Source organism: Fringilla coelebs (assembly GCF_963513975.1).
Source record: "Fringilla coelebs genome assembly, chromosome: 13".
Classification (NCBI taxonomy): Eukaryota; Metazoa; Chordata; class Aves; order Passeriformes; family Fringillidae; genus Fringilla; species Fringilla coelebs.
The window spans coordinates 17,568,685-17,579,582 of record NC_140039.1 but is presented as its reverse complement, the minus strand read 5'-3'; positions in this window follow the sequence as shown (position 1 = coordinate 17,579,582).

Genomic DNA, 10,898 nt, shown 5'->3' with positions numbered 1-10,898 from the left:
GATCATGGGAATCTTGTTCCTTGTTAGTTCTGATTTTAAAAAAAAAATTTTTTTTGGTCTCTCCAGTTTACCCAAGTTTAGAGTCTAAGGGGCAGCTTGGCATCAGGGTGATGAATTCAGTTTTGGGACTTTGTGTAATGTTGCAAGTCCTGAATGCTTTTGGGATTGCCTGTGTTTCCTGTACAATGTAAACCAAGAGCTGGATTTGGAATAAAAAAATAATTTATGGATACACGTGGTTTCTTTCCTTTCTACTTCAGAATTTGTCAGATGTAATTTCAGTTTTTTCCTTTGGATGGTTCCGTGGAAGTTGAGTAAGTGTGAGAAATGGCTTGTGATGGGAAGGTGGCAAATCAGCATTATTAATCTTAAAGAGTCTGATTATAAATATTAAGGCAATACATTTTTAAAAGCCATTAAGTAATAATGGAATTGTTTAATTCTTGCTGTTAATCTTACCAGTACCATTAATGAGATAACTCAGGCTTTAGCATATCTCTTAATCCTAAAATTTTTTTTAAGGAGAAAAACTGAAGAAAACTTTCTCCTTGAGAGCTTTTTATGTGCTCAGAAGGGTAAAGTGTTTGATTTCAACCCTGAGTAATTGTTTCAATTTGCAGTGTTTGCCTTAAGTTGAGCTCCTACTTCCCCTCCTCTGAACACACATTTCTCATGGATTGGGCTTTTTGCCTGAAATAAATGAACTGCTACAGAATCCCCTCTGGCTTTGGCTCTGAAATGGCCACAGGTTGGGGTTTGTTGCTCATCCATGAACTCTCCTCATTCTTCCCTTTCAGGTCCTCACCTCAGGCCTGGGTGTGCAGGTGCTACTGATGCCTTAGGATTTTATGTTTTATATTTTTTAAATCCTGTACTGCATTAGTGTATAACTCTCAACTCCATATAGAGTGTTAACTACTGTCTTCACGTTTTGGTCAGATAAAACTCCATCTAGGCCTGAAACTCAAGGACACCCTTCAGCCTCAGGCCCTGAAAAGTACCAGCAAAAGTGAATTGGGAAGGAGTAAATGGGGGTGAGTGACTTTTGAAAGTGGAGGATTAACCCCTGATATGCAAATGGACCAAACCTATAATTATTTGAAAAACTGGTTGTCCATCTTGGGTGTAGCCCCTCTCTGAGGCTTTGGACTGCCCAGGGTGCAGCTACTGAAGACCTTTGGTAAATACCTGCTTTTATTCCCTTAATCTTGCCTAGCCTCTGCTCCAGGGAGTCACTCATCTTGGGTTGCAAATGCAAGGTGTGGCTGGGGGCGTGTGTTGGTGTGTGCTCTGTTAGAGCTGGGGCAGTTATCTGCTGTCAATGGGCCGCCTGTAAAAACCATGGGGCAGTTTGCTTTATCTCTCCCACAGCCCATCCTCCCTCCAGCAGATCTCTTCTGTCCATGGCCAGTGAGTGTCCCTGCAGGGCTGATCAAATTCCATCATTCCACTGGGAGATGCTCCGCCCAGGGGAGGAGCCAAGCATTCCTACCTGGGTACAATCTGAGGCTTGGAGCACCACAGCAGCCACAGCAGCCTTTCCCACTGCATTCCCAGAGGGAGAGCAGGCCCATCTCCAGCAGCCCTGCAGCTGCAGAGGAAAACTCCCCCCTTGTGCAGGATCCTGCTGCAGCAGAACCACAGCTGGCACTGCAGGAGGGCTGAGCCCCCCTGGGATGGGGCTGTGCCCCCAGCCTGACACACAGGGGGTGAAGTTGTATTCTGACTCTGTCAGAGGTTCTTTGTTGATGTTTCTACTATTCCATTTATATTTTTAGTTTTCCTAGTAAAGAGCTGTTATTCCTATTCCCATATCTTTGCCTGAGAGCTCCTTAATGTCAAAATCATAATAATTCAGAGGGAGGGGGTTTACATTTTGCATTTCAAGAGAGGCCCCTGCCTTCCTCAGCAGACACCTGCCTTTTCAAACTAAGACACCACTCCAAGCCCTGCTCAGAAGGGGTCAGGTCCCTCCTGGGTCAGTGCCAGAGCTCAGCCCAGTCCAGTTACCTCACCCAAACCCTGCAGTTTGAGCTGTGCCAACAGCACAGCTGAAAGCAGCATTTTGTGTTTGGGGGGAGAAAGATGCACACAGGGGATGAGACAGGACCAAGTGTAAGGTTTCAGATGGGTAAAACAGGCAGAGAGTCATTCTCAAGCTTGGAGCTCAGGAGCCTTCTGGGAATGTGGTTAGAAATCAAGTGAAATGCGTGGAAACCTTGTTGGGACAGAGCCAAAAATGAGGGGAGTGAAAATATTCATGTCACAAACTGCAGGGAGGTACAGGAGGGGGAAAGGAAAGTCCTGAACTCCCTGGAGTCTGAGCCAGGAGAGGGGAGCAGCATCCCTGACCAGGGGGGCTGTGGCAGAAGGGACAGGGCTGGAAAACTGGGTGGTGACCTGGGAGTTGGGCTGGAGAGATGAAGGAAAGGGCAGGGGAGGATGGAAGGGGGTGTTGCCAGGCTTGGGTAGAGCTGACAGCACATTCACAAGTGTAATATTTTACTGGCTGCTGTCCTCTCTTGGAACACTGAGATATTTTTATAATATAAAAATATAATGCAGATAAAGTATAAAAATAACCTTTTAATAAAAACATAATAGAATAAATAATATATATGATATAACATTAAGTATTTGTTATTACCATTATCTTTTGGATAGGTAAATAAAACTCAAATAACAAACTGTCTTTTAATTTCTTTTATGTTTTCTTGATTTCCCTTCCCTTTCCAATCATTCCATGGCAAATCAAAAAGGAGGAGAAGTAGAAAAAAAAAAAGGTAAATTGCACTATTATTGCGAATAAATTTGTTTTGAATATGTATAACTTCTACAGTGGCATTGTTCTTTTGACTTGTTTTTTTTTTTTTTTTTTTTTATCAGACCTTGTTTTGGCCTTTAGAAAAGTACTTAATTATGTAGCATACAGAGTGCATAGAGCTTTTGAGTAGTGGGTGAGAAAGCAATTGTCTGGAGCTCAGCTCCCCCATCACCTGGGAACAAAAGAGTGTCAGGAACGTTAATTTTGGTTGCCAGGTGTTTGAGGGTTGGGTTTGTTGAAAACTGAACAAAAGATGACGTTCAACCAGGATTTTAAAAGAGAAAGTTGAGAATGCATCACTTATTTTCTAGATTGAGCTGATAATAAAGTCGAAGTCGAATAGAAACAGTCTCACTATAGAAAACATACGGAAAAAACCCCAAAAATTTACCAAATCAATCATTGCTGATAAAGCCTGGAGAAAAGGAGGCTCAGGAGGGACCTTCTGGTTCTGCACAGCTCCTGACAGGAGGAGACAGGCTCTGCTCCAGGGAACAGGGGCAGGAGGAGAGGGAACAGCTTTCAGTTGTGCCAGTGGAGGATTAGAAGGGACATTGGGGAAATCTCTTCACCAGAAGTTGTCAAATGTTGGAAGGGGCTGTGCAGGGAGGTGATGGATCCCCATCCCGGGGGGTGGACAGACACACAGGTGTGGCACAGGGGGACAGGCTTGGTGGTGGCCCTGGCAATGCCGGGGTACAGCTGGCCGGGATGTAAAAGCTCTTTTCTGGCTTGCAGACCGCACAATTCCACACTGATCATCCCCATTTCAGGAGCTGAAATCTGCTGGCTCTGCCCACATTCTCCCTGGCACTGCTGGGGCTGTGTTGGTGTCTCGGTGCTTGCAGAAGCTCACCCCAGCCCCAGAGCCGTGCTGGCAGGGGACAGCTTCACCTCGGGGGTCCCTGCAGGCTGGAAATGCCCCTTGCCTGGCAGGGCCACCCTGTTCCAGTGTATTCTCACTCGCAGGTAAGGCAGGAGAGCTTCCTGCACCGATGGTGGCAGAGTGCAGTAGGTGTCACTAGAGCCCTTCCCAACGCTCAAAGGGAATCTCATTCCACATGCAGAATCCACTCACCGACGACAAAGCAACTGCTCCTGCAGTCATGGTCTTGTTTTTCCTCCTTCCTGTTTGTAGAAGCAAAAAATTAATCCATGGAGATTTTAGCTTTTAGCCTAGGATGATTCAGATGCTGTAATATTGGTATAATTTTCTTCAGTTTTTCTTTAAGCAACTTAGTAGGAAAATAATTTCCAGGTAATCTTTTGTAACAAAATCCTGCTTCATGTTTTGTTCCAAAACCACTTTGTGCCAGACTGTCACCTTTGAGCTGTTAATGCCATTCCTGTTTTGCTGGAAAGTCTGGATTTTCGCTCATGCAGCACATCACCCAGCCATGCAATATGTCCTGCACCTTCCACTACCTAATTACTTTTCCAGTATAGTTCTCTAGGAAGGGTGGTTGTATGCACATGCACCTGATGCCATGGAAATATGGGCCACAGACACTTGAAAAATAAGAAAATATTGAAAAGTAAGAAAATATTGAAAAACGATGGAGTTGTTATTCTGTTTATTTTTAAAAAGCAACCAACAGGAAGACAGTTGTTTTTAAAGAAAAATATTTGAGCTTTGCAGATTGCCCCCTTTCCAAATGTATACCCCAACTGGTCACTAAAGATGGGATTGGTTGACTTCTCTTTGCAGCTTTGAGCTGACAGAGGGCTGTGGTGTCCAGCATTATCCCTTTGCATTGGCTAAAGCCAGGGGAGATGATTTGTCTGCCTGACATCTGATCCTCAGCTTTCAGCAGCTGAGCAAAATATAAACAAGCTGTGAACATTAATAGAGGGTAGGAATTGTTTGTGTTGCCATGCAAGAAGAGTGGAAAGCAGGTGAGGTTTTTCAACATGATGGAAGCACTGAAATAAAGCTGGTGCGATGTAAGGTGTCCCTTGTCAGCCTTGGTGGTTGAGTCCCATGTGAGGAAACACCTAAACCCTCATTTTGCTTTCACTAGTGCCCTGCTGGGTTAATGGTTGGACTCAGAGATGTGAAAGGTCTTTTCTAACCTGCAGAGCTCCATGCTGACTAACACCAGCTCAGAACTGTCTGGTGGGCAGATCCTGGGGGAAGAGGAAGGCTGCCATGGACGATGAAGGTCAGTAAATGACTGTGCAATTCATCATCTCTCGGCCATTCTCCATGGATCTGTGCCAGGTGAGGATCATGGACAGACCCTGAACGTGTAGTGAAGTGTGGGCAGCTCTGCCTGTTCGGCATTTGATTTGTTGTGCACCTTGCAGGCAATTAAAATCCTCATCATGTTCACGCGTCAGGTGTAGGAACCTGCCCCAGCCCTTGGGACGGGCAGGAGGGGACTGAGGGGGCTGTGAGGGACAGGGAGGGATGGCTGTGCTGCTCAGGGCTCTGGGGGGAGCCTGGCACAGTCAGGGGGCAGCGGTGACCACAGTGGCCATCACTCATTACCCATCCAGCGCTGTGCGCAGCAGTCAGCACCGGGGCGTGTGCTGTGAGCTGACAGCTCCCAATTGTTTCCTCACCAATTACTGCACCCAGGCCTTGATAGCACAATGAAATGTGCCTCCTACCCATCACTTCATCTCTGTCACACTGCCTGGGTGTTCTTGGTTTGTTATGACTGGGAGAACTTCAGCGGCGTCAGAAAAATAAGCAAGCCTGTCTCTGGTGTGAAAGGCTTAAAGACAGCGTGGATGCTGTTAAATGAAACTGCCTCAGTCCAGATGAAAATGTACATGGAAAGAAAACCTCACCGACCAGCTGAGCCTGCTCAGCTCTGTCTTCATTTGGGACCCAGTGGGGGATGAAAAGAGTGGTTTCTTTTGCTAGATGTCTTTATACTTAGTAAAGTATTCAGCCTTTCTTATAATTTATTCATTGTGGTCTAGCATAGTCTAAAATATCAGCCTTTCCCTCTCTGTCCTTTTACATAGGCATTTTTGATGCCTCTTAATTCATTATTTAAGTAGCCTGTGTTCTGCTCTACAAAACACCCTCCTCCCTGGTACCTTCATGCCATCAGTTATTTGTGGATCTGTGTCAGCAGCTTTCCAGCAGGGAAGGGGAAGGGGCAGGGTGGGATGCTGATCCCCCAGCCCTCACTGTCATATTTTCTGGAAAAATCCCTTCACTCAGCATTTTGCTCCTGGGCAGCTGAGAGGCCTCAGAGAAAAAGGGAAACAATAATTATCTCATTTGCTTCTCCTGTGTTTTGCTGCTTTGGAATGTGTTTGGAGATTGTTTACTCACAGGTGATTGTTTCATTGGTTTCATGTGAATTGTTTTCACTTAATGGCCAATCGCAGCCAAGCTGTGTCAAGACTCTGGAAGGAGTAATGAGTTTTCATTATTATCTTCTAGCCTTCTGTAAGTATCCTTTCTCTATTCTTTAGTATAGTTTAGTATAGTATTCTTTAATATTATATCGTAAAATAATAAATTAGCCTTCTAAGAAGATAGAGTCAGATTCATCATCCCTTCCTTTGTCTGGGAACCCTGCAAATACAAGAGCACCCACCCCAGCTCCCCTGCCTGGGGGAGAGCAGAGAGGAGCAGGGAGAGGGGCTGGGCAGTGAGAGGAGCAGAGCAGCCAGAGCTCCAGCAAAGCCTGAGGATGTGCTGAAGTGATGCCCCATGTGCTGTTTTGCGACCTCAGAGCTCCCCTGAGAGGGAAAGTGGCTCAGTGGCACTTTAGGGAGGGTGGGAGAATGGGACACTGCAGCTCTTGTTGTGGTGGACCCCCTGTTCCTGCTGGGACCTGGAGTCCCCCTCCTGGGACTCTGAAAATCCATTTGGGCAGCACATCCCACCCTGCAGAAGTGTCTGGTGAGAGCCAGGGGACCCCTTGGATGGAGGGGCACCTGGAGTGCTAAGTCTTGTCACTAATTACAAAGTTGGATAGCTGTCAACAGGAACGTTTGCAGCTGAAAAACGAGTCTGTGCACTGTGAGGTGTGAGTGAGGCTCTGACTGGAATTCTTGCAGCAATCTGTTTGCTCCCCGGGCGCGGCGTTTGAAACGCTGCCAAATGAGTGATCCCCAATTCCTGGGTAATGCCTGCATCCTGCCAAGTGTGTGATCCCCCCAATTCCTGGGTAATGCCTGCATCCTGCCAAATGTGTGATCCCCCAGTTCTTTGGGTAATGCCTGCATCCTGCCAAATGTGTGATTCCCCAATTCCTGGGTAATGCCTGCCTCCTGCCAAATGTGTGATCCCCAATTCCTGGGTAATGCCTGCCTCCTGCCAAGTGAGTGATCCCCAATTCCTGGGTAATGCCTGCCTCCTGCCAAGTGAGTGATCCCCAATTCCTGGGTAATGCCTGCATCCTGACAAATGTGTGATCCCCCAGATTCCTTGGGTAATGCCTGCATCCTGCCAAATGTGTGATCCCCCCCCAATTTCTGGGTAATGCCTGCATCCTGCCAAATGTGTGATCCCCAATTCCTGGGTAATCCCTGCATCCTGCCAAATGTGTGATCCCCAATTCCTGGGTAATGCCTGCCTCCTGCCAAATGTGTGATCCCCCAATTCCTTGGGTAATGCCTGCATCCCAAACGAAGGCTCTGGAAGGTGTCTCATTCCTGGCACTGCCTTTCTCTAACAAAAGAAAACTGGACAGATAGTTCTGTTCAGAATATTATAACACTCCCTTAAGAAAAAAGAAATTAAGGTTAAGTAAATTGAGAGGAGCACAGATGTTCCAAACCTCCTTCTGACAGCCTTGGTTGCAAAAGTGCCCTGGACATTATCTGTTTCATGTTTTTACCATGAAAAAGTTGGGAATATTTGACCTGTTAGTGCATGCTTCAAAGAAAACACTTTCAAATGCTGTGTGATAAACCAAGCTTTACTTACTTAATAGCCACAATGTTTTCTTTTTGAGTCAGGAACTCAGGAGAGAGTCCAGGACTAAAAACCAGAACTGACAGCTTTCTGGCCATTTAATGTAAGTTCCATTTTATTTGAAAGCGTTTGATCAGATTTGAAAGCATTAAATATTAGCTTTGTGCAATGCCACCAGCTGAAGATGCTGCTGTCACTTTGGGGACAGCAGGAGGAAGCACAAACCCTGCAAGGCAGGAGCTTGTGTTCAGCAGGAGGGACTTGGCTGAGGACATCCCAGATCCCACTGACTCAGTGCCTGGCTAAACACTTTTACCTCATGTTTCGCAAATAATAAACAATTTTGCTTATTTCTGTGGCTTTGGGGGTTTGCCCCCTCCTGACAAAATAGTGTTTGCTTGTTCCCATATTTACTTTCTCCCAGCTCTCCAATATCATATTTACACAGTCAATACCCTTCTGCTGGCAGAGTATTTTTAATAGAGTGCTTTATTAAAGTGTCTTTCAGGAGAATATTTGCACTGCATTGCACATCAGAGCACTGCTGGGTGAGAAGGGCTTCTCCTCAATGCACCAGTACAGTCACTGCCTTATCAAATTTTGTGCTTGGAACAATTAGGTGAAGGAGGATAAAAGGAACTGCAGATCCTGGCTAGGTCCTTGTGCAAATCCCACCATGGGCAAGGTCTTGCTGGACACTGACATGTTGTGAAGTTAGTACAGCACATTCCATGCAGCTTTTTTTGTGTCCCAGAATAGCTTTCCATCACTTTCAGACTCCTGACACCCAAATGATTTTTTATTTTCCTTTTTCTCATTACTGAGAAGAATTCCCAAGTTTCTCTCCTTTGAGGGTAAGTGTCAATTAACCTCCAGTATATTCTGTTACTCTTAGAGTTAACCAGACCCCAACTGCTTATTTTGGATGTTATTTTTTGGTTATCCTTTGGGCTTTTGCCTGCAGTCTGAGGTGTGGGGTGGTGGCTGGCGCTGCCCACACAGAAACCCACGGAAACTCATCCCTCCTGGGACTGCAGTGGCACAGGGATTACCTGAGAGGAGGGGTCTGATGGCACTGGGGATGGGGACACCTCTGCTCACCACTCTCCCAGCTGTTGTAAGCAGCTCCATTTAATTTTGTTCTTTTCCACTATTAATTATCACTGGAAGCAGTGATCCTCATGTCTATGGAGGAATAGGGTTGCTCTGGGTGTGTTTATTTTTCTATATGTCTGCTCATGCAGATTTCCTGGACCCCTGCAATTTTCCTAGCTTCTCTCTGCTATTTGACATTTATTCTTTGTGTACTTTTCCATCTCATTAATTTATTAAACATCAATGGTGATGCAGGTCTTTGATCCACTTAAAAATTAACCACCTATGCCTGTCTCCTCCAGTTCTTGAGCCATGCCAATATTCCCTCTCCCCTGGATATTTTGGCTCATCAACAGACCCTTGCCAGTGCCTGTGCCTGAGATGATTTTAAAGATCATGTGATTTTTTTTTTTTAGTTTCTTATATTATTTTCAGATTTGCTTGTAGAAAGGTGGAATTTTGCTCTGTAGAAATGTGTTGTTCAGCATGATGTGTGTAACTTTTGCTGACTTCCCAAAATAATCAGCTTTTTTGGCAAGGAAAAAAAAATCATGGCTGGGAAATGGATTTGTCTTGAGCATTTCTCAGAGTGGGTTAATGGGAAAGGATCTCTGCACTAGCAGCTCTGTTGCTCTCTCCTTGCAGAGCTTTTGGGTGAAACCATCTGGCCCTGAGAATCTGCACTTTTCTCTGTGCTGCTGACTCAGGTGATGCTGCACCCCTCCTCTGCCAGAAACTCCTGGGTGTCCCTCATGCCAAACCCATTAGCTCAGTTTCCTCCTTTACAGGGCTGCTTGATTCCTGCCCACAATCCCAGATCTTATATTTTTGATGCCTGCTCTCCTCCTGCAGGAGGTAAAATACATCCCTGCAATCTACCACAGCCCCTAAAACCTAATGGTGCAGCAGAGTTCACTGCTGAACTTTGGTCCCCAGAAGGTGGGAGCTTCCCTCCTTGGAAGGGGCCCTTCCAAAAGCTGCCTCTGAGTTGCTAAGAAACAGCTTGTCACTGTGGCACAGGCTGTAGGCAGTTCTGTACAGGTAATTAGAAGTCACTCCTGCTTTATTATTAACTATTTGTTGACTTTTTTTTCCCTTTTAAATAATTTTCCTCCCCATCTCCAGAGCGTTCAGCACTCCTGGTACATCTGCATCAATTATGCATGGTCTGTGTGATTTTTCTTCCTGTGGAAACTTGGCTTGCAGAGGCTTTTTGTGATGCTCTAGCCATGACCTAACCCTCCTTTGCTGAATAATTCCTACCGAGACAACACAGTTTCCCTGCTGTGTTTTCCACGCTGCTGTGTCTCAGCAAGGCAAATAAATCAGGCTGTCTCCCACCACCAGGCAGCCTTGTTTGCTCAATTTTGCTGTTCCATTTCTTGCTTTATTGAATAAGCATGTATTTATGTACCTTGTGTCCTTTCTCTGCCTGCCCATTTTTTATTGAACTCTTCTATCGGCCGCACGGGTTGGATTTTCCTGACAGAGTTTTGGATCTTAAAATGCTATTTCTTCAGACCAGCTGTCACTTCTGTCCTAACCTTGTCCCACGAGGTCTCTGTGCACTGCTTACGTGTCTAGCTCTGCCTGCCCCTTCACCTTCTCCTCAGCTCTTTTAGTTTTAATACCCTGTGCATGAAATCAGGTTGGGATTTCCCCCCCTTCTCTTTAATTAGGGTGACCCTCTTATTTTTGGCACTCTCCAAAAACCGGTACCCCTACCATGAGAACCCCTCCACAGCCTTTATTTTCTTCATGACTCCTCTTTGTGCTGGTACAGCACCAAGCTCGTGTCTCTCTGGGGATCAGCAGGGAGATGCAGAGCAGCCCCAGCCTTAAATCTCTTTCCCAGTGATGGAAGCAGTCTGCAGGCAGAGCGAGGGGTTTGTTTTAGCTCCCCTCAGCCTGCCCTGGAGCCCTGCACTCCAGGCAGAGGATGGGGTTTGTTTTAGCTCCCCTCAGCCTGCCCTGGAGCCCTGGTGTGTGGCTCTGGGGCAGCTCACAGCCAGGTGGCTCCCAGGGAGCCTCAAGCTCCACTTGGCTGCAGCCAGTGCCTGGGGGTGGCTGGGGAGATGTGGGTGAGCAATCCCA